This window comes from Silene latifolia, chromosome 11, assembly GCF_048544455.1.
Source record: "Silene latifolia isolate original U9 population chromosome 11, ASM4854445v1, whole genome shotgun sequence".
Lineage (NCBI taxonomy): Eukaryota > Viridiplantae > Streptophyta > Magnoliopsida > Caryophyllales > Caryophyllaceae > Silene > Silene latifolia.
The window spans coordinates 188,690,802-188,705,849 of NC_133536.1; the positions used below are offsets into that span (position 1 = coordinate 188,690,802).

The 15,048-nt window shown below is 37.7% G+C and overlaps 1 long non-coding RNA gene across 1 annotated transcript; it reads right to left on the minus strand.

The window, feature by feature from the left end:
- Positions 1-1,510: 1,510 nt before the first annotated feature.
- Positions 1,511-14,723, minus strand: LOC141615242 (uncharacterized). The gene is made up of 3 exons (XR_012529745.1): positions 14,336-14,723; positions 4,542-5,038; positions 1,511-1,853 (listed from the first exon to the last, which is right to left on the minus strand). It is a non-coding gene; the product is annotated as an uncharacterized LOC141615242 (long non-coding RNA).
- Between the last annotated feature and the right edge of the window lie 325 nt (positions 14,724-15,048).

Here is a 15,048-nt window from a genome sequence, read left to right on the forward strand (position 1 = left end):
ATTAAAAAGATAATGCATGTTTTAGTTATGGCGATTTAGCGATGCATGCAACATATAAATAAAATGCAAAGCATAATGAAAAATCCTAGTATGGCCTTCCTAAAATAGAAAATATAATTAACTATTACATATTCGGAAACCAACTCCATTGGTCCTTTGAACTTCGGTTGAGGCACGCATCTCGAGGTAACACCGTCTTTAATGGATTTCCTTTTGAGTGACATCGTCTTCAAGGATCTCCGGAATAAATAAATTACATAACAAATTACATAATTTCCTATTATACATTTGTAATTAAAATTAAAATAAATCTATTAAATTACAAAACGGTGATACGAGATCACAATAAATTACAACCGAATCGATAATCCCCATACATTTCGGGTAATATCAATTAAAACTAAGGCCATACTAAGTAAAAATTACATAATTCAAAAATTACATAAAATAAAATTATGAAAATCATAAATAAAATGCAGCATTATAATATGTATGAACATGCCCAATTTTATGCTAAATCGCCTTTAAGGAGCCAATATCGTATATTAATCGGTTTTTACGGATTTGCGTGATTCAACCTTTTAAAATCACAATAAATTACATAAAATCATATTTATGCGCAAGTTAATTACCCTAACCAACTTAGGACTCAAAATAAGTCTCCACTAACTATTTGACTATAATTAACTCATATTTCTTAAAATTGTTCATTAATGGACTCAAAATTACAATAAAATGCCATAAACTCCAAATAAATCACAAAAATTTCAAATAAATTCAAAATTTGAAATTTAAACTCATGAAAATTCTAGAAAAATACCATGACACTCATAATGTTCAAAAACGTAGGTTAAAATTTCGAAAAATTTATCGGAAAACTATGTTGCGGTTTATCGGATTTATCAATTAAAATCATAAAAACATGAGAAAATTATACTCATCAACTTTTCAATTTTAGATCTGAAAAAGATAATAAAATGCAACGTGTGACGTTTTTCCTTAGTCATGAAGTATGTTTTAGCAATTTTTCACTAATTAAGTCACTATTTATGCTATTTTTCATCAAAAATTCATAAATCATGCATGAAGACTTCATTATAGCCTATTATTTTACACACATCCACTACTACAAATATAGACAAAGAGGACGGTTAAAAACCGTCCTAAAACCTTAAAACAACCGTCCTAATTTCACCCGTCCTCGTTGCCTAAGATGACGGTTGACATAAAGTCAAACCGTCCTCTTTTGATTTTTACAAGAGGACGGTTGGGGCTTAGAACCGTCTTTTTTGCATTTTTAAAGAGGACGGTTCTGTGACTCAACCGTCTTGTTTTGAACACATTGCGCGCATAATTTTTGCGCCAACTTCATGACGCTTTGTCAAGGAACCGTCTTCTATATATCTTTTTCTTTTAAATCAATTTAGTGCCAATTTGTGAATATAGCCCGCCCAATTTTTGGCGCCAATTTATGAATATAGCCTGCCTAATTTTTGGCGTCAATTTATAAAATCCAAATTTTGGCACCAATTTATAAAATCAAATACATGCTCATTGACAACTAGATTTTTGAAATAAAAAGTGTTTCATTCATAACCTATACGACAATAGTCGTATAGCTTAAATATATCTTCCTACATTTCAGAAAATCCAATAAATCTTACATTTATACTCTTCTTTAACACACGAGCCTCCTTTACCAACTTCTTCAACGACACGGTTCTCCACTTTTGCCTGAACTCAAGACTAACTTTTACGCCAAGAAATATTGTTGATGTTGTTGGGTCTAAAGGCTTGGTCTTTGGTTGGGTAGAATTGGTTGATTCCCGTGCTTTTTCTTCTCGTGTATTTTTCTGCAAGAAGGATGAAAATAAAGATAATAGAAATGTTACATTGCAAATTCTCCAGATTTTCAAGGGAGAGGTTTATGATACATGCCTCTTTAGCATGGAAAACATTTAAGGCTGAATATTAAGGTTAGCAATTGAAATTACCTCATTAGGACTATGAATATTATTTTGTGGCCATTGAACAAATGATTCCTTAGCTATGATTTTGGTACTGAGATTATCTACCAAAATTAATTTTAGGAGACTGTTTCATTAATCTATTAACTGTTAGTTAAGTTCGGTTTAATCGATAGGTAAACTGAAAAACATGATACTCATGTTGCTAGTTAGTAGTAATTTAACTATAAGACTAATACTGCTTCTTTTGATAGAAAGGCAGGTAACCATATTATAAATAGGCCATGAAGTTCGATACACAATGTCAGCTAAGTCATCCGAACAAATATCAACCCATACTTTAGCAGATTACATGAGCCATTACATGAGGTAATTTATTCCCCTGCCTACGAACAAAACTGAATTTACGCGGTCTGAAATTACAAGGCAGCATTAAAATGTCTCTACTGACAACCGAAGATTCCCATTTGATTATTAGATGAAAATTTCTTTGGTGTCAGCATACTAACAAGATTAGAACAGTCTGACGCAACAACAAGATGAGACTAATACTGCTACATTGAAAGTATGTCACTCTCTATCCGAGCTCAGATCATGATTAGCTAACTTTGATATCAGTCTTTCACCGCAAACAAATTCAAGTCATCTACACGCGTAGATACATAAATATGATATAGTGAGAGAGATCCTATGTACATGTAGCTTAGATACGATACGATACGATACTTCATTTTAGACCATAATATTGAAAATTTCATACAAAATAGCCGTATCAGATACTCCGATACGTATTTTCTCGGATACGAGTAGACGAGTCTGAGTAACATTGGTTATAACACTGCTTTCCTTGCTTCCTGTTAGCTTATTATCCGACTAAATGGTGACCTAGAGTTTTCTTAATCTGCTGTCCTTTTCTTGGTGCTTCTTGGAGTTAATTTTTTAAATAATTAGTAGAGAAAAACTGTAAGAGTCTCGGAAAATAGATTGATTACCGAAGCTGGGCATTCCTAGACTAGTTTCTGAATGTACTGTTAACTCTCCATTTGGTTTAGAGGCCACAAGTGATTTTGAGGTTAAAATGCTTTTCTCTGGCTGCTCATGTAGTAATCCATAAATGTTCTTATTCGAGGCTTAACAACTAACAACATGTACACACGACTGAATCGTCCCATTTTTCAACTGTGCAGCTAACATGTCCCCGAAGAGTAATCCCAATCCATGAGACTATCCAAGAGGGGATGATAAAGATGGTTACTATAAACCCATCAACCAAAGCAGGAAATAACTCTAACCTTAAGAGAAGTAAAAGAGGTAAAAAGACAATCGAAAATAAATAAATAAATAAATAAAGAAAGAAAGAAAGAAAAAAAAGGAAATCCTCTAACCTTAAGAGAAGTAAAAGAGGTCAAACTTAGAATGCTACACCGTACAAAGCAGCATAATGGCACCCAAAATCACTCGGTATCCTTCTCAAGGTGTGCATTTCAGACAAAGAAGTGTTAATTGATATTCATTTCATGCTTTTCGTTATTTATTATTTTGTGGTTTATTCCTGTTTACTCTTATTTCGACATTGTGGTTAGTTTAGGAGACGTTCTCGCTCGACAGTTGTATGCCATTGTACTGCTTTGTACGGTGTAGCTTATGAAAGACCCAGTTTCAAGAGTTTTAAGAGTTTTAGAAGCATTGAGTTATAGTTGATCAGAAATTACTTGCAAAACTGATTTCATAAAAGAAAAAAGTTATGTGTTGATCCAATTGTTAGACAACTTTCAATTCATTAAAATATTGCCTTTTTAAGCCTTCTGGTTACAAATAAAATATGGGATTGAAAAACTAAGCCGCTTGCTTAGCTTTACTCTTTGTCACAATGAGTTCTATATAAATTTGATAAAATGTTACTGTAAGTTCAGTATACGAAGTACAGTATACGAAGATGTTGTATATGTATCGCAAATTCTATGAATAGTTATTTCATACGAGTATAACTCACACACTTCACTTCATACATCAACTAAATAACCGTCTATAAAGTATTTTACATTCTATGAATTACCATTTCATACGAGTATAAACTCGCACTTCTTACAATCATTTTATTTGAATTTTATTCATTTTAATCAAGAGCTTGAATCCCAATTGAGAACCTCTTCCAGCAAAATCAACAAAATGGAGCAGTAGCAATAATCAAGAGTTTCAATTTTATTTCTAACCTTCTACCCAAGGCACATTAATAATCTAACAATTTCCCATTGTAAGAGTCGGTCTCATGATAATCTAACTTAAAATCGTCTTATACGAAAAGCTTGCAGTAAGAAAGATTGAAAAATTCAGCAAAATCAACCATTACACAGATAAGCACAAGAAGAGTAAGGGGATTCGGGATAAGCACAAGCAGATTAACGAAAAAATGGAGCTGTAGCACAAGCAGATTAACGAATTATCAGAAATTAAATGAAGAATATGATATGCAGAATTGATTTTATTGTTCAATTATGGTAGTTACGAAATCAATTTGTACTAAATAAACGATTTATTATGTACTTAATGAAGAATATGACGATTGACACACACCTTGGTAAGGCGATGAATGATTGGCGGTCATCAGTGGTACGATGTTGCTTTAGGGCGTTGATGAAGAATAATGTCGTGGCGGTGGTTTGCGAGGCGCTGGTGGTAGCATCAGAGATGAACGAGAGACAGACGGTGAGGGTGGTTTATGCTTTAGGGTATAAGGGTTTTGTGCGTGTATTGTGTTTGAATAGGAGGATTGGGAATTTGGATCATCACTATTAAAATATAAGAAGACGGTCTAGTAATATAACCGCCTTGTTTTTTAATTAGAAGACGATTTTATTGACCAACCGTCCTTGTTGCTTTTATAACGAGGACGGGTGTCTCTATTAACCGTCCTAAATATGTAATCACTAATGGCGCCAAAATAATTGACTAGTATAAGACGGTTCCGTGTCCAAGCGTACTCTAAGGGGCGTCCTCTTTGAGTAAAATTGTAGTAGTGATTGGAGCCCACCGTGGGGCATCTAGCCCATTAATATCTTTTTTCCTTCCACCTAAAAAATCCAAAAAACAAGGGAATTAGCAAAAACATGTCTCAACCAACCATAGAAGAATAATTGACTGCCACATTACAAAAAATAGCACCGTTAGAGGCTAAAATCTTGCAACTAAAAGAATCTGAATCAGCCTTGAAACAAAAATTAAAAAAGTCAAAGGGATCAAGCTCCAAAATCCAGTCAGGAACCATATTCTCATCAATTGTCAAGCACTTTGATTTCTCAAGTTTTGGGAGTCCGAGTGGTATCAAAAGTGTGATCAACTTTGATTAGGAGACCCCCAAAAGATGATAAAGCTGATGAAATATGAGCAGCCGTCACGATGGCAATAGTCCAGGAAATCATGAAACTCAATGAAAAATTCGAGAAAATACCCGGAGTCTCTGCCAGCATGGAGGAAGCTTCCCCTGAAAGCTATGCTGACTCGCCTTTTATTGACGAGATAGCTAAAGTAGATCTTCCCAAAAAAAATTGTGATTCCATCCATGACGACCTATGATGGGACCTCAGATCCAAAAAATCATGTGGCCTTCTACAAGCAAAAAATATTGGCTGCATCTATTCCCAGTGAATTTAGGCAGATTTGCATGTGCAAAGGATTTGGAACAACACTGACTAGTCCTGCACTACAGTGGTATATCAACCTGCCTAATAGAACTATCAGATCCTTTGCTGACCTGATCAATACATTCAACCAGCAGTTCGCAAATAGTAGGGAGTTGGAGAAACGTTCTAGTGACCTGTACAAGATTACCCAGAAACCAGATGAGACCATCAGAGTCTTCCTTGTCAAATTCAACAAAGAGAACGTGTCAATTCCCAGGTGTGACGTTGGAATGGTTGTTGAAGCATTCAGGCAACGATTACTACCTAATAGTGATCTCTATGGCGAGCTGACCAAGTACCCTTGTCATTCCTTCGAAGATGTTCAAGCAAAGACACTTGCTTATATCAGGCTAGAAGAAGACAAGAGTTACAAGGTTGGAGGACCCTGCAACATAAAAGACTATGACAAGCCAAACAGGAGAAGCGCCAGCAGGGGCAACAACTACAGAAGTAGTCCATATACCAGGCCTGATCAATCAGAAGTCAACCTAGTGCAAGAACAACAAGGTAAGGCTAAAGTTCATCCACCTATCTCTGAACATAACTTTTGTGTTGACATTGCAGGTTTGGTCCAGCGACTGTATAACATGGGACCAGTGGTCAGGTGACCCAAAAAATCAGAGACCTAAATCCAAGGAAGGACCATGCCAAGTGGTGTGAATTTCACATGGATATAGGGAATACAACGGAGGATTGCTTTACTCTCAAGAAAGAAGTGGCCTACCTGCTAAAGGCAGGATACCTCAAAGATCATATCAAATCCAGAGGCAGGAATGAAGATCCTAGTAAAGTCAACCCGAAGCAAAAGCATGAACGCAATCTCCCTCCTCCACCTCTATTCTATGAAGTAAAATTCATAAATGGCAGATCAGAGATTTGTGGCCTGACTAGTTCAGCAGCAAAAAAGATAGCCAAGACTCCTCAAACTAAATCACCCTGCAAGCCTAGCAATATACCACATATCACATTCAATGACTGTGATTTGGTGGGCTTCCCTTACCTACATCATGATGGTCTGGTGATCACCATGCAAGATGGAACTGCCAACGTAAGGAGAATCTTGGTAGATGGAGGCAGCTCAGTGAACCTAATCATGCTGGACGTACTCAAAGCCATGAAGATCGGCGAGGATCAGATCACCAAGAAAACCAGTGTCTTGGTAGGGTTCAACGGTGAGATAGAGAATTCATTTAGAGAGATCTATCTCTCTACCTATGTTGAAGGCGTTGCATCTAATGAAAGATTTGGAGTTCTAGACTTTCTATCCTCCTACAATGTCATTCTTGGCAAGCCCTGGATTCACAATGTCAAGGTTGTCCCCTCTACTTATCATCAGTGTATTAAAATACCAACAGATTGGGGAGTAGCAACCATCAAAGGTGAGCATAAATTAGCCAAGGAATGCTATACAGAGGCCCTAAAGCCATCCAAGGCAGGTAAGTCCCTCGCATAACAATTACCGTACCCTGTCAGGAGTACATATGTAGCACCACTCAGGATGAAAACAGATCAGGTAATCCTCAACCCTGAGTATCCTGACATGTATGTTCTAGTTGGCTCTAACGCCCCTGATTCAGTCAGGCCCGAATTAGTAAACTTTCTTAAAATTAAATCTTTCTGTTTTGCTTGCTCTCATTTTGATATGACTGGGTAGGGTTAACTAGCTCGAACTTATCTGTGAATATGCAGGGCAGGGTATGAGATAAGAAAAGTAAAGCAAGATAAATAAGTAAAAATAAGACAAGGTATTTGTACGTGGAAAACCCTTAAATGGGAAAAAACCACGGGCACCAAGCCAGGAGAGGATTTCACTATATTTTTGAGTAATAAGCACAAATGATCGTAAAATAGCTCAAGTATTGTATGAGAGTATTGTATGCTAGAGTATGTGTTGTGCGTAAATAATCTTCAAGTGATGCTTATATAGCCCATGCTGAATGGCTGCCAGATCTTCTACTTTAATGCTGAATATTCCTCCTTAATGGCTCGGATTAATGCTCCTTAATGCGCTTTATTACTTTCTTAATTGCAGTCTTTTATTACCAAATTTTCTCCATTAATGCTCCAATTATTATCTGAATATTGACATTAATATTATCTTTGAATTGGTCAAATATTGTCCTTATATTTTGACCGTTGTCCTCTCCATGGCTGGCGCCCGTCTTCTTCCACCCTGACGTCCTGCGAAATGTCATCCTGAAATATCTCCGGTTATCCAGGCCTAACAATTGCCCCTTATTTCCTTATTTTCGCTGGGTCTGGCCAGAAATAAGGAGATAACTTCAAACTCTGGAAAACTAATTTCAACGGTTGAATTGTCTCCAATTAAATGCTATAACGACTATTAGCGGTTGGGTGTGATGCGTGTTTGATTACTGCTATTCTTCAATAATTACTCTTGTAACTTGCGGTTGAAAACCCTAATTTTACCGAGTATAAATAGCCTTCACTTCATTGATTTTAACTCCACAAAAATCCGATCATTTTCTCTAAAATCCTCATCCTCAAGTTCCCTTAATTTCCAAAATTTAATCTTCAATAAATTTTCAACAAATCTTCAATAATGGTTGCAAAAAAGAAATCTTCCAGGGGAGTGATGTCTCCTGGAACTCTATTCGTTTCAAATCCTGAAGAAACCACTTCTGAAAATTTACCAGGGCCTTCTGTTGTTCAACCTCTTGCGGTTGACAAATCAACTAATCCCCCTCTTGAAATGATTTCCATTTTCCACAAAGAATTCGAATTTAAACCCACAAAAGCTTTAAAAGGTGATCAGTCTCTTCCAAACCGTCTGAAACCCGAATTTGAAAAAGTCTTGAAGGATAAGGGAATCATTCCTGTTGATTCCGAAGTTTGGATCCCTGAACATTCTCCTGTCAGGGCAGATTGGTCGTGTCCCGGGTGGTTCTGTATCCATGATTGGGCCTTCGGGGCTAGTTCCAAGCTTCCTTTCTCTCCACTTATGGTGGATGTCATTAAAGCAATTAGTGTGCCTTCCTACCAATTGATGCCCATGGTGTGGAAGGTGGTCTGCTCAGTTGAATATCTCTGCAAAGAACAGAATATTTCCTTCTCTTTGGAGGACTTGAAGGCCTGCTATGCTATCAGGACCAATAGTCCTGGCCGGATCAGTTTCAAGGCCAGGGCTTTAACCACTCCTATTCTTAGCAATCTGGATAGCGGCCATGACAAGAATTTGGCTGATGAGTATATGTTTATCAGGACCAATTCTGTGGGTCTTGATCTTGCGTACTTGAACTATGATGCCTGTGTCGGTGGTGAGTATCCTGAATTTCTTTATCCTGCATGTTTATTCGTTAGTTTTAAAGAAAGTAAATAAATTTAAATGATTTATACCTCTCTTGTTTGTAGTTGATGATTGGTCTAATGAAATTGAGTATCCTACTGCAAGCATCTATGCTTTCCTTGCAATTCCTCAATTGGAGAGGACTTGGCCTCTCTGTTGTGGGGCTGGTCATCTTCCTCGTTACCTGAAGATTGAAGGTGCTGCTAGAGTGCTCAGGCCTTCAAAGGCTGTTAGTGCTTCTACTTCAGGCAGTAAGTCTTTTTGTTCTCTATTTTTGTTTTGTTTTTCTTTCTATTTTGGCCTTTTCATGACAGCCTGTCTTTATTGCTAATATAGTGTCTCATGTTATAGCCACTAGATCATCCACTCGCCTTGCCAGGTTTGGCATGGCTGACCTTTCTGCCAGGTTGGCTAAGGTCAAAGAGGAGAGTTCTCAAGGAGGTGGCGATGTTGGGCCTGTTATTGATTTAACTGAGTTGTCTGCTACTCCCAAGGTCTCACCTGCTTCGGTTGCTCTTGCTGAAACAAGTTCGGCAGACCAGAAGAGGAAAGTGAAGGAAGTTGATTTATCTGCCCCAGTCAGGGAGGTGCGAGCCAGGGTGGATAATTTGGAGGCTGCCAGGGTGAAAATTAGTGATTATGCCACTTCCAAATCTGATGTTATGCTCACCCTTGATCCTATTGAGACTGCTACTCAGGCGGTTCCTTCAACAGATCATGTTGTCAGCCTTTTGGCAGGTGCCTTGGCTGCTGTGAGAGAGGTACATATGTATTTTTATTTGCTTTTATTTTTTGTAATATATATATATATATATATATTTTTTTTTTGAAGTTCTTTATTATGATAAAATATTTATACTATTTCTGTTTCTGTTCAGGGTGTTGCAGCTTGTCTCCACAATGCTTATCAGGCTACCTCTTTGCTGGCCAGGATTGATCTTATGAGATCTGATTATGATAAGCTAAAGTCTAAACTGGATTTCGCTCGGGCTGATCTGGCTGCAGGGACTGCTAACTTGGCAAAGGTGCAGGCTGAGAGGGACGCTGCCAAGACCGAGGCTAGCTCGAGTAAGCAGCTTCTACAGGAGGCACTGGACATGAATGAGGAGCTTACCCTGGAGAGGGATGATTTAGAGTTCAAGCTTGACGATGCTTCCTTGTACTTCTATATCAAGGGGAAAGTGGCTGCTATGTCGGAGCTTGTGGAGGCCAGGGTATATTGAAACCCTGAAGCTGAGATGGCCTTTGCTGCTTCTAAGTATCCTGACCTGTATAATATGGGTAATGAACAAGAGGTCGACTCTCCAGGGGAGCAAGATGTTGATGCTGATGAGGAGCAGGATGCTGGGGCTGATCAGGCCAAAAATTGTAGTGTTGATGCTGTCTCCATGGGGGAGCAGTAATTTTATATTTTTCTTGAAGGTATTGGCACATCCAGGGGGGATGTCCCTGGAAAGACAATTTTAATTTCTTGTTTTTCTGTGTTTGGCTGGTCAGGGAGGTTATCCCTGGCCTTAACAATTATTTTGGTGCCTTTGCCCCAGGGGGTAAGAGCTTTATATAAATATGATGGTAGTGGCCTTCCTTGGCTCACTTTATTTACTTCTTGATGTCTTATTGTCTTCTGTTTTTGATTTTCCTTTGTCCGAAATATCCTTAAACCTGCAAGCTTTATTTCTTCAGACCTGTTAACCTGTTAAGTTTCTGAATCTGTTAACCTATTTTTTGAATTTTTTGTCCCTGTCTCGTGATTAAAGCCAACGTAAGCCATTCAACCACATATAGCTTTTACCATAGCGGTTGAAGGAGTGGGAAAACCGGCCTGTCAGGAGGGCTTATGTCCCCTGCCTGACTGAAGGGCTTGGTACTCGGCCTGTCGAGAGGGCATGTAGAGTGATGGTCGGGATAAAACACCCTTGCACCGTCTTGCTGCGTCGAGCCGGTTGTAGATGTGTGCAGCAAATAGTCATGTCAGGCAATTATTTCATGCCTGATTGGTCATGCTAATCACCGTATCCGGTGATGGTTACCAACTTCGTCAGGCACAGTGGGGTGCAAAAAATTTAAAAAGTACATAAATAAGAAGTCTAATGGGCAGTAGAGTGGCCCTCAATCCTGAATATTTATGCATATAATCATTTTATCATGTATAATTGTTCAGGATTCAAGTAAAATAAGAGAAATTGGGTTAGTTGCATATGTAGACATGGATTGCACATAGAACATGTGAGACTTATAAGTTTTCAGGTAGCATGTCAGGTTAAAACACTGATAGTAAAGATGTAATTTTTACCTGATCAGGCCAGAATATGATTTATACATGGAACAATTTCAAATGAGTTACATTCCAAGATCTTGGGATCATTTCTCCTTCTAATGTTTGGAGCCTGTATGCTCCTTGTCAGACAATTGAGTCAATTAAATAGGGGCCTTCCCACGTATGGGGTAGCTTGCCTGCTGATTTTTCTTTCTTATTTGGGAAAACTTTCCGTGGGATAAGGTCTCCTTCCTTGAAGACTCTAATCCTGACATTTTTATTGTAAGTTCTGGCCACTGCATGTTGATATGATGCCATCCTAATTTTGGCAGCAACTCTTAATTTTTCTGCCAGGACCAGGTTATCTTACATCAGGCTGCTGTTTGCTTCAACATTGTTCAGGCTATATCTTGATGTTGGCACCTGGACTTCTGCAGGGATGATAGCTTCACAGCCATACACCAAAGAATAGGCTATATCTTGATGTCTTTGGAGTTGTCCTGTCTGCCCATAGTACTAATGGGAGTTCTTCAGCCCATCTGCCTCGTCCTCTCTTCAATTTCTTCTTTAAGCAGCTTATGACTACCTTGTTGCTTGATTCAGCCTGGCCATTAGCTTTTGGATATCCAAGAGTGGATGTGACCAGGTTGATGTTCCCTTCTTGGCAAAATGCTTTAGTTTTTCTCCCCACAAATTGGGTGCAGTTATCACACACTATCACTGATGGGACTCCATATCTGCAAATAATATTTGTCATGATAAAAGATATCACTTCCTTTTCAGTTACTTGCCTGAAAGAATCAGCCTCGATCCATTTGGAGAAGTAGTCAGTCATGGCTAACATGAATACTTTCTGTCCCGGACCTACATGTAGCTTCCCAACAATATCCATGCCCCACTTCATGAACGGCCAGGGTGCAGAGATTGAGTGAAGTAGTTCAGATGGCTGGTGTATTATTGGTGCATGAATTTGGCAGGCTTCACATTTTGAACAATATTCCAAGCAGTCAGCCCTCCGGGTTGGCCAATAATAACCTGTCCTGAGTACTTTACTGGCTAGGCTCTTTCCTCCTTTATGGTTGACACAATGTCTATCATATATTTCTTGGAGTACTTGCTTAGCTTCATCGAGCTCTAAGCATCTCAAATATGGTCCAGCCCGCGATCTCTTAAATAAAGTGTTATTTATAATAGTGATGTGACTCTTAATTGCGCACATTTAGTCCCCTAATTGAACCCATTTTGCATACTATTATAACATTTCATGGCCATTTTATCCGTCAAATCCTTCCTATTTTGCTTTCCTATAGCATTGTATATGTCTTGTAGGAAAGAAGATAATGAGGCGGAATTCCCGTCTCCCATGCATATTCGGAAGCTTGTTGACGATCTTAGATGGACTAGTATCAAGAGGAGGCAAGAACGATGATCGAAGAAACAAGAATAAGGAAGTATACGTAGGTCAAAGGGCATGAAGCAAGAGGATGGACCACCGTGCAACGATCCAAGCGTCCCGACAACAAGACGAGCGGGGTGCCAGAGCATGATCCGAGCGTCCCGACAACAAGACGAGCGGGTTTCCAGGGCATGATCCGAGCGCCTTCCCCTCTGCCCGAGCGGATCGTGGTAGAAGCAACAGTCCAATTCGCTCTTCTCCTCGCGAGACTTGCAATTCCCTATTCAAAACTTATCATTGTTATTTACTAATCTATCCTGACTTGACCTAATGATGTACTACTATATATACTCCATTTGTAATAATTAAAGAGGGAGAGCCCTCTTAGTGGAGACAAACCTTCCTTAGACTAGATTAGGAGTAGATTAGAATAGATGAATCTCAACCATTCCACATTATTCTTTCCTTAATTATTGTTCAAAGTTTATTATTATTGGGTAATTGAATATTATTGGGTTATTATTCGAGAATTGACAACTCTTCAGGATCAATCAAGTTCTCTTCTATTATTCTTTCCTTTCCATCTATTCATCCTAAGTTTGGTATAATCTATTTACTCCTTACTCTTTATTGTTTATTTCCTCATTCTCTTATCATGTTTATACTTGTTGTAATGATTGACACCATTAATGACATGTTTCCCATGATAATGAGTGAGTAGTTCTTTATCTAGGATTAATGGGAAATTAAGGGAAACCAACATGAGGATTGATTCATGCTTAATCTAATATGTCCTGATAATTAATTTGATTGCTTGTTATGATTTCAACTTATGCACATGTTATGTTTGATGAAATGCGAGCCTATGAATCCTTGCATTTTTACCCATCACCTACCTTTTCAATGAGGCTTGTAAACATATAAACCAACCCGAGCCTCATTAGACCATGCATAAAGTTGAATAGGAAGGATTAAGTCGATTTGTAGGTGTTGTATAATCTAATCGATTCGGCTCCGGGACCCAAACCTTCTTAGGGATTGTAAGCTTATACACCAACTCGATCCCATCACAATAATAAGTGCTTTCTTTATAATTGAGAACATGTTTGTATGATCAACTCCCATGAATCTCCTATGAACCCATGATATCCTAGCATTTTTAATCATTTGTTTACATCCTTCCTTTTATTGCTTGTTCTACTTTATTGCTTGCATTAGTCTAGACTCACCAACTACAAACCCAACTCAATTGTGACACTAGCATAAATAGAGATAGATAGACTTAGAACCCAAAGCACACCGTCCCATGGATCGACCTCGACTTAACCACTAACTAGTTGTTTATTAAGAATATAAATGTGTTTGATGGAGAGCCCCAATGACACTCTCTCTCATCAAAATGGCGTCGTTGCCGGGGACGGTGTTATGTGATTAAGTTCTTGCTTGTTTGTCTATTTTAATTGTGCTTTAATCTTGAGGAACTTGTTCCTCAAGGTTCGTTTTTACCGTTTTATTGTAGTTTCCATGCTTGTAGTTGATTCCTTATCTTAGCTATGATGGCTCAAGACTTGACATAGGGAGTATGTAGTGGATCGTTTTGTTGGGATTCAATAATCTCATATGTTTACATATTCATATATGAATTAATTTATTTGGTCATAAAATAAATACATGATCTTATGCATGCAAACTTAATAAAAAGAGATGAAAAAAAAAACTATTTCTCACCATCTTATTTTCGGCCATTTTGGGCACAAGTGAAGTCTCCTACCTCACTTGTTCTTGAACTTATGTATTAGGATGATCCTCCAAAATTTCAAGAGTAGAAATCCTCCTAAAGAGATGCACCGAAGACACTCCCTTAAACAAATATCAACACTAACTAGGTATATAATATTTGTAAACCTTAAATGTATTTCTAGTACAATGCTAGATTAATAGAACATATATTATGATAGAACTAATTTTTATCATGTGATTTCTAGAGAGAGTTTTTATTTTTAAGGAATTTTTGTCTCACAAAATTATTAGAATGATTAGTAGTGTTCACATGCAAGAGAGCAAGTCTCAATATAGAGAAAAAGAAGAGAGCCCACGGTTGGGCATAAGAGAAGACAAAAAATGAAGATGCTCTTTCTTTTTCTCTAACCCATGTGACTAGGGTAGCTTAACTCATGCAAAATTTAATCATCATAACATTAGCATGGATAAGACAAATAACAAACCCCATAACCTACTCCAATATTTCGGTCATTGAGATAATATGGACCTCTTTTTAGTTTTTGTCATTTGTACAAATGTGTGTCATGTGACATGTAACATGTCTTATGTCACATTTAATCTAAAATGCATATTTAACAAATTAAATATCATTTATAAATTAAATAAATCACATTTAACATTTTGACTAGTAATTCTAAATTACTTTTACATAAAATGGT